Below are 14,521 nucleotides of genomic sequence, written 5' to 3' on the forward strand. Positions count from 1 at the left end.
GGTTTGCTATGTTAACCAGAGGTGCAAAGTTGGGCTCAAAAGCATAATCTCCAAAAAAAAAAAAAAAAAAAATTATTAAAATTTCCGGGACGCGGATTTTTTTCACGGGGCGGAATAAAATATCCCGGGACGCGGATTTTTTCCGCAAGTTGTGTATTTTTAAAAATTTCGCCAAATTGTGGTTATTTTTAATAAAAAATATTTTTTTTGGGGTAAATATAAAAATCTCGGAAGAAATAGGTACAAGACCTCTATTTTTTCTAAAATAAATAAATAAATAAATAAATATATATATATATATATATATATATATATATATATATATATATATATCTCAATTCTTATATTATGCACGTAATTGTCCTGATCCGCCAACGGCTAAGATTGAAAGATGAATTTTCGAATTGAATATCAGCCATTCAATCACATAATCTGTCTTCTTTTGATTAAATATATCTATTTTATGTGTAGAAGTCTAAATTTAATTAAAAATATAGTCGCCACACAGACTGTTACATAGTTTGTCATAATTAAAATTTCCTTATTTCTTCTTACAGCTATCTTTGATTCATGCAATTAAATTATTTCCATATTTTTTTTCATTTCTTTCATTGAATTTCTCCTCTTTCTCTATATTTTTGATAATGAAAATGGAAACAATCATATATTTTCGAATTTTGTTTAGATCTATTCTATCTTTGTGAATAAATGAATAGCAAATCTTATTATGTTGATGTTTATACTAAAAAAAATTCTTGTGCTGATAGTCTAATAGAGGGTGTGAATTTTAACAGCAATGTTTTGGCTCATGCAGTGTTGAGGTGAGAGAGTTTTTAGAAATGATTGTTTGTCATTTTTAGTTGATAGTTCAATTTGTGTACGATACACAAAAAAAGAAACAATAAAAATATAATTTTGGCATATATCTACATAATCAACACATAATCTTTGCACATTATCTGAATATATTCGCTCGTCATATTCTTTCTCTCACCTTATGAGTTATGACTTTGATTTAACGAAACACACAGATGGCTAAAGCGAATTAAAACATGAAACTATTGAAGTCTTTTTTTTCAGAGTAAGATGAAAATGCTTGATTATTATTTTCGTATATTAATTATACACTTAATTTTTAAATAGTTAATCTAAATTGTTCAACATGACATTTAATTAAAATGTGCTTTGAGATCAAATTGTATATTTTAAAACAAGTACTAACTTTTAGATATGTACAAAACCAATGATTCTTGTACTCATCAAAATAATTAGTAAACAAATTATAAGACCTCAAAGACCATTTTATTATGGAGATCATGTTGAGTAATTCAGACCAACCATTTGAACTTTGAAAATAAAGTTAAGAATGTGAGGCATGATTGGAGTTCAAGTACATTTGAACATGGAAAATTATAACCATTATTTCAAAATATATAAACTATTAATTAAATACAGTGGTAAAAAATATTGTATAATTTAATTTTGTCATAAATTACTAATTAAATAGCTATATAAAGAGTGAGGCTACGGTGCTATGTATAGCACGGATTAGTCCGTACTACGGACCAATATTTTTATTTTCAAAATTGTAAAAGTTGATATGAATCATTTAATATGGTCTCTATATGAATATGTACTTGTAAACTAAATTTTACATTTTTAAAATTTTTGGATGGTCCATAATTTTCATATTAAGTGATTTTTTACCCATCTAAACGAATAGTAAAATTTTCTAAAAATATATAAAATTTAGTTTACAAATGCACATTTATATGAAGGTCATGTTGAACGGTTCATATCCACTATTACAATTAAAATAAAAAAAATTTAGTTCATAGCGCGGACCAATATGCGCTATGTATCCCATTGCCCCACTCTACTTCTAATAATGAAATTATATAATTATATGTATAAATAAAAAATATCATATATAATTTTATATTTAATAATTATTATGTAAAAGTTATAATATATTATTCTGTTAAGTAATGAAATTATATTTATTAATTTTGTGTGAATGTCAAACAAAAAGATCTCTTCATATTATATTCAATCTTATAATATATTCCCGTTGCAACGCACGGGCACAATACTAGTATATATATATATATATAGATATAGAGAGAGAGATGGGCTATGGTGCATTGCAATGCATGGATCCCCTTATGCATTGCACTATAATTACGGATTTAAAGTCCAAACGACCGATCCGAACCGTTAGATGTTTAATCCATTTTGAAATGTGCTTGGAGACCAAATTTTACATTTTTTGGAATTTTTTTACTATGTATTAAGCATTTTTTAAAATTGCTGTTTTGCTGTGAACAGTAAAAAACAGTAAAATTTTCTGGACCATCAGATCAGCGACTTTGAAAATTACTTAATAAATAGTAAAAAAATTCCAAAAAATGTAAAATTTGGTCCCCAAGCACATATTAATATGAAGAACAAGATGAACGGTTCGGATCGGTCGTTTGGACTTTAAATCCATGATTTATAGTGCAATACATAAGAGGGTTCATGCGTTGCAATGCACCATAGCCCAACTCTATATATATATATATATATAGAGTTAGGCTGGGGTGCTATGGATAGCATAGTGGCCTCCCGTGCTATGGCTCAATATTCAAGTTTTCAAAATCCAAACGGCCGATCCGAACCGTTCATTGTTTAATCCATATTGAAATGTGCTTGGAGACCAAATTTTACATTTTTTGGAATTTTTTTGCTATTTATTAAGATGGTTTCAAAATCGCTGTTTTTATTAAAATTCTGCACCACTGGAAAACAACGATTTCAAACCATCTTAATAAATAGCAAAAAAATTCCAAAAAATGTAAAATTTGGTCTCCAAGCACATTTCAATATGGATTAAACAATGAACGGTTCGGATCGACCGTTTGGATTTTGAAAACTTGAATATTGAGCCGTAGCACGAGAGGCCACTATGCTATCCATAGCACCCCAGCCTAACTCTATATATATATATATATATATAGAAAGTTTGGTGTCACACCCCGGAACTAGGGGCGCACAGTTATGCCAAGAATATATATTTCCTATATATTCTCAAGGCAAGAACGATGAAATGAATGGATTTTTTTTTTTCATCTCAAAAACCTTACTCGATCACCTTTTTATATAAACCAAAACATGCAAACAAGAACAATTTAATTATTACACATCCTACTTAACACATTTAAAGTTGTACTACATAATTATAATTTACACAAGTCTGGTTTCCAAAAGGTTATATACAACAAAAACATGATCCAAGTACTTAACTAGTACAAAAATGATCATTTAACCAAGGCATAAGTATACCTATCTTGCTTTCTCTCTCTCTCGAGAGCGATCCCGTAGTCTACTCCTTCTTTCCTGTAAAACCCACGAGGGGAAAAGGGGTGAGAAACTTATTCGCAGTTTCTCAGTGCGGAATTTATACAGGGCTACTGGATTTGTAAGAAATCCATATCAGAATTAAATACGATAATCAGTTACGAAACATAAATGCAGTAACTTGAAATGAAATTCCAAATGAATCTCTAAATAATACCATCCTTTGAAAAAAAAATACCAACCGGAATCATGTAAGATATTTGGACTTAAATGCATAAGTATAGGGTCAGGTTAGAGAAAACAGATATCTAAATCTATCTTCCTCGGCTTAACAACTCTATTAATTCTGGTTCACAATTAAGACATCCATATCAATTTAAAGATATCACAATTCCCAATAATCAGTAATTCCATCAGAAGCAAAGCCTATCAGTTCAGAAACAGTTTAACAATGTACAGTATACCACAGTTCAGTATTCCTACGATCACAGTAATAACAGTATAACAATATCCCCTTTCCAACCGGTACTGGAGTCAGTGGGGTCATTCCCCAAATGCGCATATGGTTCCTGAGTCAAAGTCTAGCGTCGACTCTAGACTTTGCAGTAACAATATATATATATATAATAATATCAATTCAGTACTGTGGTTTCAGTTCATATCAGAATCAAAGGAACAATCAATCGATAAACCATACCAATATGCGAAACCATATCCATTTAAGCAGTTAATTCAATCAAGTATGCAATAAATCAATGATGCATGCAATCAGAAATTCAACATGCAGTTTATACGATCCAATTTAATTCGTAAAATAAACCTCAAGACAAATCCTGTGAACCCCTGCACCTGATCACGTAAGATGCGTAGAGGATCAGCTATCACTATATTCCGAACTTCTGACGATCCCGTTAAGTCGTGATCGATAGGATCTATGCCTATGTTAACATAGCATAGGTGAGTTAGTAAAATAAAATAAAAACAATCTTAATTATATAACCCTAAGCTCCAATATATAAATCATATGCATATTTACATTTCTAATCTATATAACTTTTCTCTTATTAAAGTTTGTATGCTGTCAGGTATCATTTTTTTTATAACCTAATATATAGTTCCTATAAGTATTTTCCTATATCCAGTGGCATTTAGATTTTCCAAAAATTCATTTGGACCTTGTACATTTCATTTTAAACACACTTATAATTTTTCCCCCGAGTCATGTCTATTGAATTATTTATACACAATTCAGCTAGTGACTTCATCATTAAACATTTCAGTCCCTCTGACAAGGTCAATCCACTAAATTAGGTAATTTTGCAAGTTCAACCCTTAAACTTTAAAATATACTATAACTTAGTATAGACACTGGTACGGAATGGTACCGGTGTCAAGAGGTATAAATTTAATAACTCAATACTTCCAACTCCAGATTTTTAGTAAGAAAATTAGTACAATAAGATATTGGTACGATACTAGGGTTTAAACCGTACTTTCCCCTAATTTCATTTCAGTACCAAATTGGTACAGCAAAGAAAAGGGTATTTGACACTTCAATTTAGCATTGTAACAAATAAAAGAAAGATAGCATAATTACCCAAACTAACTGTCAAATTCAGATTTGAGTCAAATCAACACAATCATGAAACAAGCTTTATAGGTTCAACTCACTGTGACTCAACACTTGTGCTTTTCTATTAATAGGGTTTCCAAACTCTAATTAATTGAGAGAAGAATTAGAGAATCAACTCAAGGAGCATGAAACTTACTATGCTATATTACCAATTGGGGAAGAAACATAACTAACACCCCTAGCGGCTTCAATTGCAAAAACGAAATCAAAAGAGAAACCCTAGCGAAATCGAGCTCTAGCGACGGAAGAGCTTAGAAATGAGAACAAGGGTTTTAGAGAGAGAGACAGAGATATTCGGTGAAAAAGCGGTGGTAGAAGTAAAAATGAAATATCTCAGAGGATAGGTATAAGCTTATTTTTCTATTCTATTTAATTGAGCTGCTAACATTTTATTTCCTATAAGGCCTACGGCCCAGTAAGCATATAAATGAATATAACCTTAAAGGTTGTAATTGGTCAATGCATGTATACCATAACATAGTGTTAAAAATAAATATTCAAAGTTTATAACCTCCCAGTTTTGCATGATTCGGGAAAATTGCAAAAATTAAATTTGAAATTTAGTTGATTTAATTATTCATATTATAATATTCACTCTATAATAAAAATGATTTTGATGCTTAACCAATCAATCAAAATAAAATCCTGTAAAGCATCAGAAAATTTAGAATTTTTTTTTTAAACCTATATTTAGTTTAACATTTTGAATTTTATTTTTATAAAATTCACAATGTTACAGTTGGCTACTATGCTTATATAAGCATATCCTCACATATGCTTATAACTCATTTTTGTGTTTTCAATATCCAAATGATCGATCTGAACCGTTAGATGTGATCTCAATATTTAAATGTGCTTGGAGACCAAATTTTACATTTTCCTTAATTTTTTTACTATTTATTAAGCCACTTTCAAAATCGCTGATCCAACGGTAGCTTAACAAAACAGTAAATATTGCCTACGCGCTTCGATAATAAAAAATAAAAATAAAAAGTATTTCCTGGGGCCCGTTATTTATGCATAAACATGTTCTATGCACCGAACGATCGATATCTCGGATCGCCTATTGCATGTGCATCACAGGATGACAAAATGAGCGATCTGATATACTCATAAACTAAACCAATTTCTTTCATGAGATTAAACTTCTTTAATTGCATGTTGCTTTTATATATAATACGTACAAATATTCCGTTTTTATTTACAAATTTTGAAGATATATGATTTTCAATTTTATAAAAATTGAGGAAAATCCGGACAACATGCATGTATTTTTATTTTTTTCATTCACAAATTATATTAAGATGAAAGTAAGTTTTTCGATTTAGAGACCTAAGTTGATACCATAAACCACAGTAATAACTTCCATTTAGAATTCTGATAATTATTTGTTTTGTGTTCTTATTTGAATCCATATTTGTTAATTATCTGTATCTGTATTCCAAACCGTTCAACATGATGGATCTATTAAAATGTGCTCGCAGATCAAGTTTTTTATTTTTTTGAATTTTTTTACTATTTATTAAGATGAGTACAAAAAATTAATGGTCTGAAAAAACAACGATTTTGTAAAATAATGAATAAATAGTAAAAAAAAAATCAATAAAATGTAAAATTTGATTCGCAAGCACATTTTAATATATCCATCATATTGAACAGTTTGGATCAACTGTTTGAATTTTGAAAACTTTGAAAATGTGGAGTGTAATTCGGTGTCACTAAAAAAGGGTGTAATTGAATCCCTCCACGCGCACACACACACACACACATACGACACCGGATTACATCTTACATTTTCAAAGTTCAAGCAATCGATCTAAACCGTTCAACATGTTGGATATATTAAAATGTCCTTGCAGATCAAAGTTTACATTTTTTTAATTTTTTTACTATTACTATTTATTAAGATGGGTACAAAAGTTCAATGGTCTGAAAACAATGATTTTGCAATATACTTAATAAATAGTAAATAAAATCAATAAAATGTAAAATTTGATTTACAAGAATATTTTTATATATCCATCATGTTTAAAGGTTTGGATCAACTGTTTGGACTTTGAAAACTTTGAAAATATAGGGTGTATTTCGATGTCACTAAAAAATGGTGTAAGTTGATCCCTCCTCATAAATATATATATATACACATGACACCGGATTACTTCTTACATTTTCAAAGTTCAAACAATTGATCTAAACTATTCAACCTGATGGATATATTAAAATGTGCTTGCAATCAAATTTTACATTTTTTTTTACTATTTATTAAGATGTGTACAAAAATTCAATGATATGAAAAAATTAATTTTGTAAAATAGTTAATAATTAGTAAAAAAATCAATACAATGTAAAATTTGATTTGCAGCACATTTTAATATATCCATCATGTTGAACGGTTTGGAACAACTGTTTGAATTTTAAAAACTTTAAAAATAGAGAGTGTAATTTGATGTCACTAAAAAAGAGTGTAAGTGGATCTCTCCTCTCTTTCTATCTCTCTCTGTATATATATACACACATGTTTTTCGAATTCCATGCTGGTAATATAAAAGTCTGACTGAGCCTCTCATAAAACTGTAATGTGAATTTACATTCTGGGAGTAGATGAGTAATCAAGAGTTAATTTGTTGGAGATCAAGGATATTAACAGAAAACAAAAATTCAAACAGTAGAGGATTTACTCAGAGAATGATGTTTTCCTAATTTATTATTTTTTTATTTATTTTATGATTTATGTTTATTGAACCATATTCAACTGTGGAATCTCTCTTTAACTCATCAAGAGATGTCTCCTTGAAACCTTTAATCAATAAAAGAAATAGGGACAAGATCTCTATTTTTTATCAAATAAAAAAAAAACATATATATACATGTTTTCCGGACTTTTTAATACTTACTAAGGACTTCATTTATATTATTTTTGTTCGTGCCTTTTTAATCATTAAAACTGATAAGTTGTCTAATACATATGATATTTTTTGTCACACTCCGACAGCAGGGCGGACAACCCGCCGCGCTCATCAGCGCAAGGCGATTTCTAAAATCTTATGAAATCATATATACATATACATTACCAATGACATAACTTACTCTCTTTTTTGAAAGTCCTGCAATCTTCATGTTCGACATCGCATTTTCTTATCTTGAGTTTTGTACCTGGAACCCACAAAGTGAAAAGATGACAGATTGAAAAATCTCACAGTGCGGTATTCAGTTCCAGTCGAGTTATCCTTAGATCCGACCAACTGAAACTTAAACAACACCGAGCACAAATAATATAGACTACAAGAATAATATAAGAATCAAAGAATCTAACTTACTAATCAAGAAACAAAAATATAAGTTCACTTTAAGAAATTCTCAAGTACCACAAGTACCACGAAAGAAATCAGCAAGTTAGAGAAACAATTGATAATACTATAACAATTTATAATCAGTGAGTCATAGAAACAATTTATAGCAATAACAATCAAGCAAAATAAACATTATATCATGCAATTCTCATGTACAATAGCGTTAAAATTTCAATCCAATTTAGTTGTGCAACCATGTCATATACTTATACTTTATTCAAGATTATTCATGATAAAATAAAATATCATTATATAAGGTAATCATTGTGATATTAACAATACTCGGTCATGCGCTACAAGTACAGCGCCTACATGACCCCGGTCATGCGCTACAAGTTCAGCGCCTACATGACCGTCAAGACTCATACAGGACTCCGATCATGCGTTACCACGAATATGGCGCCTACACAATTTCTGTTATGGCCATAACTTAAAATTATGCGCTTACCCCGAATAGGGCGCCTACATGACTAAAGTTATGCGCTACAAGTATAGCGCCTACATAACCGAGTCATGCGCTACCACGAATATGGTGCCTATGCAATTTATGTTATGCGCTACAAGTACAGCGCCTACATAACAAAAATTACATGCTTACCCCGAATATGGCGCCTATGCAATTTCTGTTATGCGCTACAAGTTCAGCGCCTACATAACAAAAATTACACGCTTACCCTGAATAGGGCGCATACATGATCGTCAGGTTTCTGACTTGTGGTTCTTTAACACATTTCATCTATAACAAGTAAATAGTTCATATCATGCTATATATCATGCTATATATCATGCATCAAGTATATCATGCAAAATTTATGGTTCAACTCATGTCTTATATCATATATGCATATGCCATTCAAAATTATATTCAAGAGTTTAACTATAATTAATTATCAATCAAGTAATAAAGGAAATATAGTTCAATTAACAAACAAGTGATCAACAAGCATCAAACAATAAATTAGCAACCATGGAAACCGACACATGATTCAACTAATGTCAAACCAATTGATTGAAATCATACCGTGGTCTAATCTTACCAATTAATACAACAACCATTAAATACTATACTTGAGGTTTATGCATACTTGTCTAAATTATAACATCTCGTCTAAAGATTGTCACCATGCATACTGATTTGGTTAACAATTCTCTACAAAAGTTATTAGAATATCTACTAATTTCTAATGCAATTCATTTCTATAAACTCTACAGTTCATGTCATGCAAACAAAATTTGTTTGTACCAAATTCATGGTTCAGATTTTACTTCGTCATGCATGTACAAATTACAAAATTTGTATATAGTTATTGCTTCTTACATTATATCACATATTTATGCCATGCAAATTTGAACCATAACCATATAACTTATCTAGAAATCAATTAAACGATTCGACAATTAAAAGCAAGCTACCCACAGCACGGTCATCACACAACAACAGTATCAAGCAAACAATAGAAATTGACAAGAAAACAACAATAATAAAATTAGTTCGAGGAATATGAGAATAACTCGAAACCCGCACCTTAGCAAAGTCGAGACAGTATGATTAGTGTGTCATTGCAGTGTGGATGCATCATACAACCCTGCTGGGTCGCATCATACAGAGTTCATACCCATCCCAAGTTAACAGATTGGATCGATAATGCGATGACGTCTTCTATTAACATAGTTGGCCACAACCTATAAAACTTGCGGTATTCCTGAGTGGGATTCGTGGAGTATAGAAAAGAGTTTAAATTAATGTATGATAGGATGATGCCTCAGAGAGTTTCTCATTCGGAGGCTTTAAACCAATAATAAATTATATGATTTAATTAAAGCTTTGGAGTAAAACATTCTATTTCAATTTTCTTCAATACAAAAATGTGACTAATATAATTATAAGAATGAGACAATTAAACTAGTATAACAGTATGGAATTGTTATTCATAATATATATGTACTATTGGGATCTATATGTTTGGAACTCCAACCCTTTCTAGGTTGCATAAACCCGTTTATTTCAAGTCCAAGACTGGTAGTAATTGTTATTTCACATTTCATAATTTGCCCAAAATTTTAGGTTGAATTCAAAATTCAGAACTAGTTACAATTAAACTCAATCATAAGACTCACATCTAGATGAAAATAAATTATTATTGGCACCATGCTTCAATTCTAGTAAGTGAACAACAATAGGGCACAAATTGATACAAAAGGTCTCAATTGATACAAAAGGGCTCAATTGGTACAAAAGGGCAGCCCTTGCATGCATTCCTCATGCATATAGAGAAATAGAATGAATGTACAAGATAGATTGTTTAATACCTAAAATTGCTCCAAACAGTTACGAGAGAATCCATTGATGTTGAAGAGAATGACGGGTGCTGTAAAATTTTTGTTCCTCGACACCAGAGAAGGTTAACAAGAGTAAAGTTATTGACGAGATTGCCGGCAAGTGTCCTCCTCCGCTGTTCACTATAGTGAGGCTGCCGGCACCACCCATTGTTCTCTTCTAATTTCTCTCTTATTATTCCTTTCTCGGTTTCTTCGTTCGATTTCCGAGAATTACATAGGTGGATTGGATTTTAGCGTGGTAGAGGTGCAAAGGAAACCCAAAATAGAACAAAAGGAATAAAAATTGGAGTGGCAGCTTGTGTGACACGTGAGAGAGATGAATTGAAGTTTGGTGAGTGGCAAACTTGTATATTTTGATAATAGAGAAGTAGTGGATGCCAAGTGTCCACATGTTAATATTTAGAACTAAAAAACTATATTAAGTTACATAGCGGCATAACAATATTAGCTAGTGGTGTTTTGGTGGCTATAAAGAAATTATGACAAGTGTCTCCACATGCAATTGATTTAATATTATTTCATATTAAAAGGGTTGGTTGATCTACACTAAACCACCTACAATTAATAATATTAAACTTGATGAATAAAATACCAAGTTTCTAATTAAGGTAACAATATTGTCAAATAAATTTTGAAAGAACACCAACTAGATAAAAATAAAAATTTCTAATCATTATAAAATTGTACAACCAAATTTTTTTTTTAATTCATTAACGTATCTAACAATTTTTTTCCATATCTTAATGCAACTAAATATGTTATCTATAAATAATTTAAATTCTACTTTTCGAAATACAAAACTTTGTAATTATACTTCAAAATTCATGTTACTATTATTTATTTTTATTTTTAACACACTTTATTTCTTGTCAAATAAAATTTTCATATTTTCAGAAATTGGAATGTTACATTTTTTATTAATGAAACGCCAATTTCTGAAAAACAATAATTAATTATTTTTAAGTATTGAATTGGAAACGCAGGCAAAACTCAATCAACCCGAAATCGAATAAGCCGATCAATAATTTGGGCACCTATGTTTTACTCCAAGAAAAACAAATAATTAATATAGCACCGAATATAGGGGTGTCAACGGGTACGATACGGGTCGGGTGGAGACATTTTCATACCCGTACCCGTTATGATAACGAAAAAAAATCTTTACCCTTACCCGTATTTTCGAATACGGTACGGGTCGGATAAACGGATAAAAAAGTGCCATTAACATTTCAATTTGTGTTTTCGATAAAATAATTTTTAAAATAAGAAAAAAATAATAATGAATACAACTAATTTGTATTACGAAAATTTAATAAAATACAAAAACATTATTGTATCATGTATCATCTTCATACAAATATATATTTATATATGTAATTTTATTTTTTTAAATTATCTTATACTAAAACGGGTAAGATAACGAAAAAAAATCATTACCCTTACCCATACCCGATTAGCTAACGGAATAAAAATCTTACCCTTATCCGTGTTTTCGGATATGATACGGGTCGGGTAAACGGGTAAAAGGGTGCCATTGACACCCCTAACCGAATACGCCAAACATCATTAATGCATAAACATGTTCTATGCACCGAACGGATCGCCTATTGCATGTGCATCACAGGATGACAAAACGAGTGATCTGATATACTCATAAACTAAACCAATTTCTTTCATGAGATTAAACTTCTTTAATTGCATGTTGCTTTTATATATAATACGTACAAATATTCCGTTTTTATTTACAAATTTTGAAGATACATGATTTCCAATTTTATATAAATTGAGGAAAATCCGGACAACATGCATGTATTTACATTTATTTCATTCACAAATTATATTAAGATGAAAGTAAATTTTTCGATTTAGAGACCCAAGTTGATACCATAAATCACAGTAAAAACTTCCATTTAGAATTCTAATAATTATTTGTTTTGTATTCTTATTTGAATCCATATTCATTAATTATATATCTCTATATGTATTCTAATATTTGGAATTTTAAATTTTCGAATAATAATATCGATCTCTAATTTAAAATTTTAGCAACCCAATACATATTTTTTGAAAACACATTCAATAGTTTTAACTGAAATCATAAATTTAGACAATTCAAAAGTAAACAAAATCAAAGTACAGGACGAAGCAGATTGAACATACAATTTGTTTATTGGACTATGTTGTCCTAAAAAAAAACTTATGAACCACATAAAATCTGAAACTAATCAGAAAATAAATATAGGATTATCAAAAAAAAATTAACTAAATATTAGTGTTAAATGATATACAAAATTGGGACTGGACGCAATGGAACTTCAGAAATTAAATAACCATTTTGTGTTGTTATTTTTGCAAAGGCCAGCCCACACTCCCAAATTTCGTTGACTTGGAATTTGTTTTTTCATCTTCATTTGAGGAGGAATCATTATCCACAATAGCCATATATATATAAAAATCAGGATTCTTAGACCTCATCGATAAAATCATCAATTTGACCCCTTTATATTACATCAATGTGGCTCTCACTTGTAAAAAAAAAAATCGCTCTTATGAAACTTTAGTGTGGGTTCGACGTCGATTCAAAACACCATCATAATTAAGATAATATAATGTGATGAAACTAAATTTTGAACTGCATAAGATTCTGCAGAGACAAATCGAAACCTCATGACTCGGTCAATATGTGAGGTTATGAATGCATGTGGGTTGGTGGAGGCAATTATGTCTGTCCCCTTTGAATTAATGTGTAGTACTTATCATATCAATTTTATATCTATTTAACCTTCACCATGCTCTCTAACATGTTTATTAAATATAGTTTTTGATAAGGACAAAATGCTATATAGTTCGTTTGTCTTTTAATTACGCTTACTAATTAATTTTGATGGTAAAAGGTTTCGGATCTGAGGCATTTGTATTTTCTCTATAGTTTGAGTAGTAAAATTGAAATTGCTCACATTGAGAACTAGTCCAGGTCTGATTAACGGCAAAGACTTGAAAATTTTGAAGATAATTTTTTTAGTATTTTGAAAATTATTTTTGAGAAAGTGGACTTTTTTCTTGTGGGTTTTATTTTTTATCAATTTACAAATTATATATATATTAGGTCAACGCACCTTTCAACAAGATTTTTTTTTTGTTGTAAATTAAAACCGACAGTAGTATTACCGTTTGTTTGTTTGTTTGTTTGTTTGTTTTTAAAGGATAGAAATGCTATAATGAGGATCAAATTAATATTTGATCAATGACACGTGGTCCATTACGCGTAATAATTTAATAAATGATTTTTTATAAAAGGTAAAATCTTAAAACATAATAAATGCTTAACTTTCAATGAAATTTTTCAACATGCGATGTATCTTTGCACGAATATTATCTGATAATAGAGCTCGATGTCAACAACTCAATTAATATTCGAAGTGGTGCTACACTACACGTTACCCAATATAATATAGTATGTACAATAAACACAATATATTACAGCCTCGAACTGCAGTAATGGTGTATACACCGATCAATTGATAGAAATTAACTTGATAAATTAGTGGAATACTCGTTTATTATGGCAATGAATATGATGAACAAAAGAAAAAGAAACTCCTTGCGAGTAGTAGATAGCTTTTGACCCGTTCAATTGAACAACATGTTGAGTAAGTATTTTTTTTTTGAGTAAAAATAAGAATCAAAGTCCTTATTTGATTTTATTGATTCCATAGAAAAAAAGTTAATTTGTAGGTTTCCTAATAGAAACCTATATGAAAAAGTTAATTACAAGAAGGTTCAATATACATTGAACTACAGTTTGCAGAGAAGAAAAGCATTAAAAGTAAACTAAAATTTCAACAAAAAAGATGAAACT

General features: G+C 30.0%; 1 protein-coding gene and 1 long non-coding RNA gene across 3 annotated transcripts in view; one reads left to right on the forward strand and one right to left on the reverse strand.

Moving 5' to 3' along the window:
• The window catches only part of LOC144546216 (wall-associated receptor kinase 3-like), a 45,827-nt gene that overhangs the window by 22,231 nt on the left and 9,075 nt on the right, over nucleotides 1-14,521 (forward strand). The window lies entirely within an intron of this gene.
• Nucleotides 7,942-10,923, reverse strand: LOC144546453 (uncharacterized). 2 transcript variants are annotated; one of them, XR_013508787.1, is made up of 3 exons: nucleotides 10,633-10,923; nucleotides 9,848-10,025; nucleotides 7,942-8,125 (listed from the first exon to the last, which is right to left on the reverse strand). It is a non-coding gene; the product is annotated as an uncharacterized LOC144546453 (long non-coding RNA). The 2 variants fall into 2 exon arrangements; XR_013508788.1 differs by lacking the exon at nucleotides 7,942-8,125 and adding an exon at nucleotides 8,165-8,214.

This window comes from Carex rostrata, chromosome 29 (assembly GCF_964058835.1).
Source record: "Carex rostrata chromosome 29, lpCarRost1.2, whole genome shotgun sequence".
Lineage (NCBI taxonomy): Eukaryota > Viridiplantae > Streptophyta > Magnoliopsida > Poales > Cyperaceae > Carex > Carex rostrata.